The sequence below is a fragment of the Struthio camelus genome, chromosome 13 (genome assembly GCF_040807025.1).
Source record: "Struthio camelus isolate bStrCam1 chromosome 13, bStrCam1.hap1, whole genome shotgun sequence".
NCBI lineage: Eukaryota > Metazoa > Chordata > Aves > Struthioniformes > Struthionidae > Struthio > Struthio camelus.
Window position 1 is genome coordinate 5492851 of NC_090954.1, and position 12305 is coordinate 5505155.

Genomic DNA, 12305 nt, shown 5'->3' on the forward strand with positions numbered 1-12305 from the left:
TTTTTATAATTGTATCTTCAATATCATACAGATTCAACATATATTACTTTCAAACCTGTCACACAGCGGCTGATCTTTATTGTTCGTAACACTTCTACATTTTATCCTACACTTCCAAGATTTTCCAGTTATTACTCCTAAAGCCTTTCAATAGCAATGAAAGATATTGATAGCAATAGGCTAAATCTCTAATCAGTTGGGCCAGAGTCTTCTGCACCTCTTGTAGTGCACTGTTCATGGCTTCCTACCTTGTGCATATGGCTCTGTGGCATGGGAACTTCAGCCCCTCTAAAGGTGGAAGGGGGTCTCTGCAGAATTCTGCCAAATTTTATATCTTGTTCAGCATCGTTGGTTATTTCAGTTACAAAATGTCACTAGGACAAATGATGACTGGGACCACCCTCAGGTAATCATCAGCAAGTATCTCCCATTTTTGAGTTAGAGGTTGCAGAAAACTTAGCTATTGAGACCTTTTCCACGTAGGTCTGTGGAAATAGCAAACCTATAAACTAGATTAGCCATGGAGGCATGAACAACAGCTAATATAAGAAGCTAGAATAGGTAATCCTCAGTGGTTTATCCCGTTCAGAATCACACAGTTCCATCCAATGACTCTCTTTTGAAAAAAAAGCGATATGGTAGGAACATACAATGAAAGGGGGCTTTTATGTATCAGTCATTTTCCTATTTGGTGAAAGTTATGTAATCAAAATTAACTTTTAATCTATTGCTTCCTACTTATTTAATATTTCAATTTTTATCATTCTCTTTTTTCATTAATAAGCTTGTGATGGCCTGCTTAGCGCTCTGCCGGAGATCATCAAGAGCTTTACCTACGGTTTTTCAATTTAGTCATTTTATATCAGATTAATTCAACCAATGAACCATGAATGACATTATTTATGGACATGAGCCACCAAATTACAGTCTGTTTAAAGCTCTGTACATAGGGAGTACTAATGCTGGTTGGAAATCAGCCCAAAATGTTTTGCTTTTTAAAATAAGTCTGTTCCAGTGTCACTGTTTCACTTACAAATTAACTATTAAAAGGCAATGCTGTGCTATTAAATTTTGGGGCAAAAAGTGTAATACCACAGCACACTCTTGAAAGACATCTTGTTTATATTTCTAGATTTGAAACAGTTTTATAATATATGGTAATTTCATTCCTGTCAATATCTTCTATATCTTAAAAAGAGAAGGGAGGGAAAAAATCTTGCCGTTTTCATGTAGTATTTTACTCTACTTAGTGTTCAGTGAGCTTTTTTTTCTTTTTAAAGTGGCCAGGGAAGGAGAGACTATGCCAATATGCCCTGTGGTTGCAGTCTCTATGACCGATGTGTCGTTTCTGTGTAATCTCTCTTAAAGCTGGAAGAGGCGATCACATGGTTAACTTTGAAAGCTAATGAGTAAAAGAAAAGTTCTCTTCCGTGGTTTGAGGTATTCCTCTCATTCTTTCTCCCTGAGATCCACTGTGAAAGTCAGTGCTAAATTCTCAGTGCGAGTAGTCAGAAGACCAAATTTTGTCATGTACCAAGCCTCTGTGTTACTCCCAAAAATGGAGTTATTGCTGCAGGACCCCGCAGATCCCAGGTTTGGCCTGGGGGATTCGATGGTCGAGAGGCTCTGAGCAGGGTCAGCGGGACGGCCCTGAACTCCAAACGGTGGCTCTCCTCAGTGGGCCGGCAAAGCACGATTAAGGTCTATTAAAGCGTAATAGTTACAAAATTAAAATTAAAATTAGACTCTCATGCTTACACGCTTATACAGTTGGAAGCCTATGGGGTCATTTCATGTGAGGAGGATCTGTTTTCTCCTTTTTCATATGTAAATTCAGTGGTATGCCTTTTATTAAGGACTGCATGTTCGTCAAAAGCCACTTAACTGGCTATAGTGTAGAGCTGTGTAAAATAAATAAATGGCAAATATATCATGATAGGTTCTGATACATTAATGAAGTATAATTACCAGGGACATTTCTACAGATCTGTACTATTAAGTCTGTGCAGAGTAGAGGGGGCAGGAAGATTAACAAGTTTGCAAGTTAGTTAAGTGAGAATTATCAAGCTTTCAGTTTGCTATCAATTATTGGAGTTATGTTCTCTACTTTAACAATGAAATCCTAAAAGTTTCATTGCAAGGAAACACATGAGAATGTTCAGTTGTTGCAATTTAAAAACTCAAAATTTCTGGCAGATTCCACAGAGTTATTTCATATTGTAATTACTACGTAAGGGGGAAAATATGATAACTTATACTGCACTCAACGTGCAATGGCCAACTTTATAAAATCAACTGTTGCAGTTAGGTACGATACTTTGAACAGATTTTCACAAATGTAGTGCGTCATGAGGTGGATAGGCTCCCCTGGTTCTTGACTTACCTCTTAGTTTAGTAGAAATATCTGTACAGTCTCATTGCAATCTCAGCTGAGTTCTCTGCTGAGATTTTTTGCATTGGCTTGTTTTGAGAAAAAGGAAGCAGAAAGGGGCTTAAAATGAAAACAGCCTTTCAGCTTGAAGTATCGAGAAGCTAGAGTTTTCTGACAAAATGGTTTTTCTATCAATTCAACACAACTTTTCCTAGGAATGTACAGAACAGTTCTGGATAAGAAAGTCTCTCATCTTGGAAATACAAGTAGATGGGTAAAGACCTCTAATGTAGGATGTAAGAAAGAGAGGTTCGAGCCTTCCGACTCAGGGAGAAGTCTCCTGTGTCTTCTGACAAGCCCCTCAAAGTCTAGGTTTTACTCCTTTCTCTCAGTGTGTTTCCCTTTTGCAGAAAGATTTACTATTGGAGAAAATATTGGTTAATTCAGTTGCCATTTGTAAACAGAGAAAATGAGACATCATTTTCTTTCAGGATTATCTAAAGAGGCAGGCTATGACTTGGCTTTTGGAGAGGTGTCCGGAGATATTTTCTCCCCTGTTTTCATTATTTGGAAGTAGTCTAGCGTTGCTGCTTTCATAGTCCATTTCTACAATGTTAGAGATGAAATGAGTTCAGAAAAATGAAGTCCTTTGCTTGGACCTGCCCTGATTTCTACCTGATGCAAACTAGCAACAAAAATTCCCAGTCACCTTTCTCTTCCAGTTTCCAGGACAGTATCTAAAATAAGCTGGTGTTGCAAAGTAGGCTTTCCTAATAGCCCTCAACTAGCTCTTTTTCTTAGAATTCCCCTTGCATACTGAAGAATAGGTAATTATTTCTTTCATTACATCTTCCACCAAAAGCAAATGCTTCAGAGTGTTCAATGGAGTAGCTACTAGACGAGCAGCATTCAGAGAAAAGTTTCACAAATGCTTGTGAATGTTTAGTGATGTGGTCACTCTCAGTGCTGCTGTAGTTTGCTTGTAGTACATTTTAAATCTAGCAGCAAAACCTTGTCCCAAAATAAATCTCTGACAGTCTCTGTATTTGTCTCCTGCCTAGAAGAGGCACACTTTGAAAAGAAATGATTGTGTCCCATAATAAAGGTTTGTGTTATTTCACACATCCAAATCAACATACTCATGTACAACATAGCACAGATTTAAAATATAGAACAATTTTTGTACCTTGAGGCCGTTACAGCCTTGTGCAATTTCAACATCATATTACTTTTCAAAAAAGAAAATATAGCCAAGGGCTAAAGCATTACTGTGCAGTTCATTGGAATCCCAATTATTTTCACGCATGCAAAATATTTTATCTCCTGTTTATTTTTAGGTATTTTTACTCCTCCTCTGGGCCAAACTATAGTCTCATTTTTAGATTTGTCTCCTCTTTCTTGCAGCTCTGGACTTTGGAGGGACAGTAATGTCCTCACAGTTTTAAGTGGGATTAGAGTAGCTTTTTATTGCATTCCCAGTTTTGACCTACATTGAATCAGTCATCTGTAAGTTCTTCCTGTAGCACTTGCTCCTAGAAAGGAAACATTTTTGTAAAAGTTTTTGAGAAGATATTTGAAAAATGTAAGTTATTTCACTTTGGCAAAGAAATCTTTGCAAGCTTATTCTTTATTTAGGCTCAAAGTTAACATGTTCTTTGCAATTTATATTAAAGATATGAAACCAGAGTCTCCTAGTTTTGTTCTGAAATAACATGTAAATTGTCAGTGATGGAGAACGCAGCCTTGAGATTATGTGACAATTTTGTCAGTTCTTCTGTTTACCCTTTTTCTTTCTCCTCTTTCTTTGGCCGTAATTTTAGACTCTCAGACTACATTAACGTCATGAGTCTTTATAAAATATAGGGGAAAAATGTGACCTAATCTCTCTCTCCTTAAATCAATTTATATTCTTTCTTGGACTTGGTGAGAACCGATTTTTCTGTCTCTTCACAAATTCAGCATTTTTAGTTTTTTCCCATCTTACCTGTGACAAAAAGCCAAAATCTTGAAAAAAAACTCATGTTCTAACCATTGAAAAGGTTGGGTCAAATTAATAAAAGCATTTGTTGAAATAATTTTGAAATATTTTAGTTTGATATGAACTTTCCATTTTTAAGATCTGTCAGCGTAAGTTACATCTTAACACAAAAAGGCTTTTAATCTAAACTAGCCTATAATTCTGAGTTTGGTTAAGTAAAACATTTTAACAAGATCAGCACTTTTGTCTTTCAGTATTTTTGCAGGTATAGAAATTCACTTTTCCATGGAGGATTTTTTTTCCAACTAGTCTGCATTTTGCTTCTTTGAGAAATATGGAGATATTTCTAAACTCTTCATATTTCCAATTTCAAGAGAAACAAAGAGCAGAGGCCACTAACTTCTCATACTAATTACTCATACTGGCACACAGGAAATAAAGAGGTAGGTTGGAAATGATTATTTTAGTAAACAGAGTCAAAGCAGTTGAAGGAGGGATATCTATAATGCTTTCTTCTTCCAGTTGTTCCATGAAACAACATTGCCAAAGTTTGGGGTTTGCTAAAAAAGGAGGGAAAAGCTCTTTCAAATACGTGATTATTTGGCAGTAGCATAACATGCCATAACATGCATTAGAAAACATGGACCCCTTGGATGGCCGCAGGCCTTATGTCTCACAGCCTACCCAGGCTATGCACCAATATACTGTTAAAGCACATTTTGTTATGGCTTATGTCTACGCTGCTCTATATTTATGCAGATACTAAAGATAATTGACTTCCTATCATTCACAATCAAACTACATAGCGTTTAAGAAGAACCAGTAAGTTCTACTTGTGCTAGCTTTGTTCCTCTAACTCTGTTACAGCTTTATGATTATGGTATCCAGAAAAATGTTAATTAATAACTATGGGGATTGAGAGTAGAGAATTTGGCTTTCCTGATTTACCTGACTGCTAGCTTTGATCACCATCTTCTTTTATGAAATAAAACAAAGCATTCTAATTAGTTGGTTGTTATCATCCATGAGCATCAACTGTGGAAAACTAATTAACTTTAGTAGTAATGCATAATGTAAGTCAGTTTGTTTGTTCATTTAATGAGTTAAGAGTTCAAGAGAGCAGGCTTAGTTAAAAAGACTTGAAAATGTGCTAATAAAGAATCAAACCTGCTCCAGTCTAACATCCAGTCTCCTGACTCGCTCAGAAGATGATTCATCAGACAGGATACAGGAAACTTCTCTGTTCTCTGCCTTTTCTTTCCTCTTCTTTAGAAATTCTATCTTTATACCTTATTGGTGTTTAAATTGGTGGTCCATGTTGAACAGAAAGGACATTTTGTCGTTTTGATGTATAAATTAGTCTGTCCATCCTCCATCACTGTACATTGTAATGTTGTCTGTCATCTGGCTTGCAATCTCTTTCAAGTCCTTTGAGAGATTTTTTCTAGTCTTAGCTAATCTAGTTTACCTGAAACCCAAGAGTGCTAAATTGAATTATATTGTGGTTGTTCCTACTTAGCAACTCATCCATAGTTAATGTCTTGAGCTCCTGTGTTTTATCTTTGTGTAAATTTTTAATTTGAAACAATATTTCAGCATAGCAAAGGAAGAGCTCAGAAGTCTGAGAGTTTCTTTTTTAATTAGGCCCTTTGTTAGGTCAGAAATTTTTGCTTCATTTTGTACCAGATACCTGAATAACTGAAGTTCATAGTCCTTTCAGAAACTTGTATTCCAGGTTTTGATGAAACACAAAGTGAGCTATTCATTTCCTAATGAGTTTCGCCCAACCCTGGGCAGCTCACTATCAGTATGTTGAGTGCTGAAATGTAAATCCTGACTTCTAAGCAGTCCAGTAGTTAGGAGCTCCGTCACTGACACCTGTGAATCATACTCAAGACCAGATAAATTGTCTGTAGATTGTATGTCAGAAAACACAAGTTGAAGTTTCGATGTTCCTGATATTCAGTGTTTTGATTGCTCCAGTTGATCTGTTTAGAGCACTGTCTGCTAAATTCTGTAAGGTGGAAGAGAAATTAAGATCATTGGAGAGTGAATCTAAAACACAAAAATGTATGGAACAGCCTTACAGCCACTATACTCAAATCCCAAGGGTAGAGTAAGGAGGAGGTTTCATAAAGACTACTTTAGACAGAGAAACTGAACCAGCTTTTCAGCTTCTTTTCTGGCTGCAGGAAAAAAAGAAAGCAATACTCTATATTTTACCTTTGTAAATACCTCCTTCCCCCACCAATAGTATTACTTACTAAAGACCAAAAGCTCTGATGGTAAAAATACATTTTTCATCCCAAACAATATACAGACTGAAAATAAAAGAAGAATAGATTATAAACAGCAAAAATGTGAGAGTGGTTGTTCAGCATATCTGTAAGGATTTTGGGAAGAAAAATCAGGACATAGCTAAATTCTTGACACAGTGACACAGTATTTTTCTCTTGGTCCTAGTGGAAAGCAGAAGGATGATGTGCTGTGGCTTACCTGTGGGAAAAGAAGGATATAGGAGTTTCAAAGAGTAAGACCAGATGATGAGTGTGGTAATGGGTCGGGGGGGGGGGTGGTGGCAAAAAACAGAGAATCTGGTATGAGAGAAGTAGTGCATGCTTGGTTTTGACCATACTGAGTTTCTAGTGTTGACAAGACATTCCTGACAAAAAATCGTAACAATAGTAAAAAGAGAAGGATAAACCAGAGATGACACCTATATAGTTTCTCAACTTTAACTGAGAGTTTCTCAATTTCTCAGCATGCAAATGTAGAAAGATAAAAAGACTAAACCATGACAGGTAAAGCATCAAAATGGTTCTGAGAGACCATCTAGAAAGGATGTAATACTTACTGTGATACCTCGTAGCAGAGAGGGAAATAGGTCGAGGGAGGTGCTAGCAGGTCGAGGGAGGTGATCCTGCCCCTCTCCTCAGCCCTGGTGAGGCCTCACCTGGAGTACTGTGTCCAATTCTGGGCTCCTCAGTACAAGAGAGACATGGCACTACTGGAGAGAGTCCAGCAGAGGGACTCTTCTGTCTGAGGGAGACAGGAGGCTGAGGGTGAGGGAGCTGGGCCTGTTTAGCCTGGAGAAGACTGAGAGGCGATCTGATCAATGTGTACAAGTATGTGAAGGGAGGGTGTCGAGAGGATGGGGCCAGACTCTTCTCCATGGCGCCCAGTAACAGGACAAGAGGCAACGGGCATAAACTGAAACACAGGAATTTCCATCTGAACATGAGGAAAAACTTCTTGACTGTGAGTGTGACAGAGCACTGGAAGAGGTTGCCCAAAGAGGTTATGGAGACTCCTTCACTGCAGATATTCAAAACCTGCCTGAACGCGATCCTGGGCAATGTGCTCTACAGGACCCTGCTTGAGCAGGGCGGTTGGACTAGATGATCTCCAGAGGTCCCTTCCAACCTTGGCCATTCTGTGATTCTGTGAGTAGTTAAGAGTAAGTGAGGAAATAACTGCTTCTCCAAGGGACCTCTTGTTTAAGATTGAGCAAGCTACTTCCTTAAGAAGTAGGAAGGGAAAAGTGAAAAGAAAAGGAGATTAGCTGGAAGGAGGTCAGAGCAAAGTGGTCAGATTGAAGGACTGAAAGCAAAGTGGTTAAATGCAAGAGTGAGTAGGAAAGGGCACTGAAGTTGCTGACAATTTCATAAAATTCTCCTTGAACAAGTCAACCAGATCTTGAGAAAGGAGAACTGGAGGAGAGAATCAGAGATGCCAGTCAGGCAGAAGATAGACCACAGAAAGTAGATTTTGTGAGGGAAGATGGGTCTTGTGAGGAAATGCAACAACACAGGTGAAAAAAGGAACAAAATGAGTTTTAGTGCAAAAAAATGTTTGCAGTCCCTAGATGTCTGCCAGAGCAGCAGAGGAAATCATAGGAAGAGAGAACAAGAGAAAGAATAGTAAAACTAGGGTATGAGGAGTGGGCCTGCAGGAGATACTGTTCAGAAAGCAGAAATTCTGGGCTGGCAGCTCACAGGAATAGAGCACAACACACTAGAAAAACGTAGTCAAAAAGTGGCCACTTCATATGAGTGAGAGACAGTTGATTCAGGATTAGACCAAATGAGGTTAGAAATGTGAAGTTCAGTCACTTAATCTCTCATAAGCTAAGTTATCAAGGACAAATGGAGACGAAACCGTAGTGGTGACAACACAGAGGTGTAGCTGATCACAATAAGATAAAGAAGCAAAAGGAAATACATGCTGAAGTGAAATTCGAGTGGGAATGAGTGGGTGAAAGTGGAGTGGCACATATGGAGCCAGCAACATCCTCTGCATTAAACTGATTCCAGGTTAATAATTTAACAGCAAAGAATTTAAATCTATTTTTGTATAAAATCTGTAATAGTCCCAGGTGATATAATGCTATATGTCTGAATATATCACCAGTTGAGTCTCACTTTTTCACATGATAAAAATATGCTTTTGAAGAAGTGGCTATAAAATGCTGACACTTTCAAAAGCAAAAATATATGGCTACCTTGCATTTTAATGGCGGCCTGAGCCTCCGTGAATAGAGGGACATATGGAGCTACATATTGAAGAATATGGGAAGGACGATGTGTAATGCATGGTTGCTAGGCTCCATGATTCAAGGTCACAGAAAAGTGAAGTTTTAATAACTCAATGCAAGTAACTCCTGAAATCTGTATCTTGCAGTTTCTGGAAGCGTGTCAATGGCATTCATCTTCAAATTTTACCTAAAGGTGTGTTTCACCATGTGCTATCTCTAGACTAGATCATGTGTATGCGCTTAGTATCATAAATTAATGTGATTATGTAAATTCTGCATATTGGTTTGGGACTTTCCTGAAGCTCTAGTCACCTTTTATTAAGGCATAGCCTGACATAAGATGCTTAATGCTCTTGATGGCCTCATTTGAGAAGCTGGGAATGGTGTAGATATTATGATCTCAAACTCTTAGCATCAAATAACCAGAGAGATAGCGCTGGATGTGTAAAGAAATTCAGCAGAATGTGTAGACATTCATGGTACTGAGCTCTGTAAATCAGTGGTGCGGAATAAGCAACAGGGAGCATTGGCCTATGTAGATGTTAAAAGGGATGGAATTTTAAACTTACCCCGCTCTTTATAATATTTATAACGGGTTTGGTTAACATGCATTTCACAAGTTGCTGTTATTCGCAGATAAGAAACGGCATTCTGATTATTTTTCCAAACCAACCTTTAACATTGGCTTTTGAATACACTCTGGAGGTGGCTTTGGTATAGTTTTTTTTTTTTAATTATCTGTTATTTGACAAACCAGTCTACTACTCAATTTTATTCAGAAATCATATGTGAATTCTCAGCTAATGGATGCTAATTGTAAAAATCCTCAACAGTTTAATCTGGTGTAGCCTTCTTGAGAATTTAATAAGCCTCTCTCCTAATCAAATGGGTCAGAAGGTCCAAATATTTTGCTAGCACAGCTTGTAACTGATTGTTTGTACCACAGTGGCAAGTATTCACACAATAGAAGCACCGTGCAGTCATTTTTCAAAAGAAACACTTGGTTTAGTGCCTTGAGGGCAAGAATTATTACTATATTTTTTCAAATGCATTTCCTTTCTCATCCCTACCAGCAATATGTCGGTTTGTGTGAGGAGTGCATATGATTTGCCTTAGGAAAAGCGAAATCACCGTAATGAAGCAGAACGCGCTGAGCTGGAGGAGGATGCTTGGTTTTCGGGGGGAGGCCGTTGGTTTTTCTTTTGTGGCTGCAGAGGGACAATGAGGTTTCTGAACCTTTTTAACGCCTGTACGTCACAGCTCCTGGGAGATTTGGCAGTCATAGTCCGGTGTTCCCAAACGCTGCCGGGACGGCTGCCACGATATAGCGCTCCGGGGTGGCTCGCAGCTCTGTTTGCATCCGTCCGTGACTGTGCAGGGCTGGGGGAGCCTTGGCCGCCCTTGGGAGCATCCTTAAGGGGTTTCACTTCTCCGGTGCTCGGGAGACCTCTGCACCCCACAGTACTTTTTCTGCTTCTCCTTCCGTTGTTTTCCCCCTTTGACAACAGTGTGGGCAAGGATGGCGCACAAATTTCCCTAAGACACACTAACTGCCCAAATTTACCCCATTGTAGGGAGAGAACAACTTGTAACTGTGAATATAAGGTAAGGTGTAGCAGAATGGCTGTTCTTCCTGATTTAATGAAGGCAATTTTGAAGCTATCTAGTCATATGAAACAGTACATAGTGAGTAAGGATCAGCTTTTCTTCCCAACAAAACATGACATCTCAGATTAATCTCATGTGCCGTCAGCAGCCAGGTCCCTCGGAGATCTTGGCAGGCTCGCCAGCCAAAGGAGGCAAACCTGATCGATACAATATTTTAATATCAAAATAATCAGACCCGAGGCACAGCAAAGTTACCTTCATCCTCTTAAAATGTGTGCTTTTTGGTAGCAGGGAAAAAAGCTCGTAGGCTGCGATTTTATATAAGAAAGGAGGAAAGTAAGCCAGTGCTAACAATATTTTTAAATTTGCTGCACACTTCCGTTTTAAGCTGGCTGTGCCAAGCGCAGCGTCTCGTGCGGCGTGCAGGAGCCAGGCTTCAGAAGTGGTCGAGGCGATTTCAGCTCTAGTTATGAACTTGCTGCTAGCTCACCTCCTCCTGTGAAATTCCAGGCCCTTCATTTTATTTTTACAAAGTTTGGGGTCTGAGATTCCTTTTCGCGTTAGCGCCAAAATAAGGACGAAAAGGAAAAGAATTCTCTTATGAAAATTCATGAGAACCGGCAGAGTTTAGAAGCTGTGTTATTTATTCAGGAGAGCGTAATGACTTTTAAAAACACCGGGATTGTTTGTTTATGTGGATTTTGTGTTTTAGTGCTTTTCCTTTGCGCACCTTGCCAGTTTTCATATCTGTGCAGCTGTGCAGCATATGCACCAGGTCTGAATGCTGCAAATCATTAAGAATTTAGATTGAAAAATAAATTGCTTGTAAGCATAATAATCTGTTAGCTAAGAGTGTAATGAGGCCCTTTAAATGGCATTTTTGTGTTTCAAAGTATCCAATGGCAGAAATCCATATACTGTCCTAATGATCTTAATCAGCTCTTAATCTCATCACTTTTAGTCCAGGAAGAAGTAAGGCCAGGTACTAACATCTCAAAAGGACACTCATAATGAGAGATCCTGATACTGTAGGTACCTGCTTGTCTTGGCATTTTAATAGTATCCATATTTAAATGCCATATTATAGCTGTTCAAGCACAGAGCTTGGGGCTGAGAGCGGGACCTTGCTCAGGCAGTGAATTCAGTGGGATACTTTCTGAGTCAGTAACAGAGCTACTGGATCCCAGAAATTACATGCAGCAGCAAATCTTCATCACTTTCAAGTACTTGAGCGTGGATAGCCCCCATACACCTTGATTCTGTCCCCCTTTAAGGTATATTGAATCAGTTGGCCTTACAGACTGCAGTTTCTCTAACCCTGCAGGTCCCCTGAGACGGTATCATCAGCCTCTCTAAATTCTCTGATCCTTTAATGCCCATTAAAAAAATAAAAAAGATCCCTTCATCTCCCAAGAGAGAAGAGAGAGAACCAATGATCCTGAGAACCCTTGGCCCCAAGACCCTTTATTTTCTTCCAATCCCTTTTTGCTAGCTGGACCTAGTAGGATCCATGGAAGCATCTATAGGGCTTTTCCCCTGCAACATATGGCCTTTTTTTTTCTTGCAAAATGCACTGTTATACTCAAACTTTCAGTCTTCTCTATATCTAGCTGCCATGTTTCTCCCGGTATGTTTTTTCCCTGTGCTTATTCTTATACTGCCTTCTTACTCTTGACTAGAAATAATGTTTGACTCTTTGTCTTCCCTTGGAAGTATCCATTTTTTATTGCATTGGAATAATGCTTGCAGATACGCTTTTCACCGCAACACTCAGGACTTTTCTCTTTGCTCTTCCTGAAATTTTTCATCTCCAG

General features: G+C 39.1%; 1 protein-coding gene across 1 annotated transcript in view; it reads left to right on the forward strand.

Moving 5' to 3' along the window:
* The window catches only part of SPOCK1 (SPARC (osteonectin), cwcv and kazal like domains proteoglycan 1), a 333299-nt gene that overhangs the window by 205679 nt on the left and 115315 nt on the right, over positions 1–12305 (forward strand). The gene's annotated exons all lie outside the window — the stretch shown is intronic.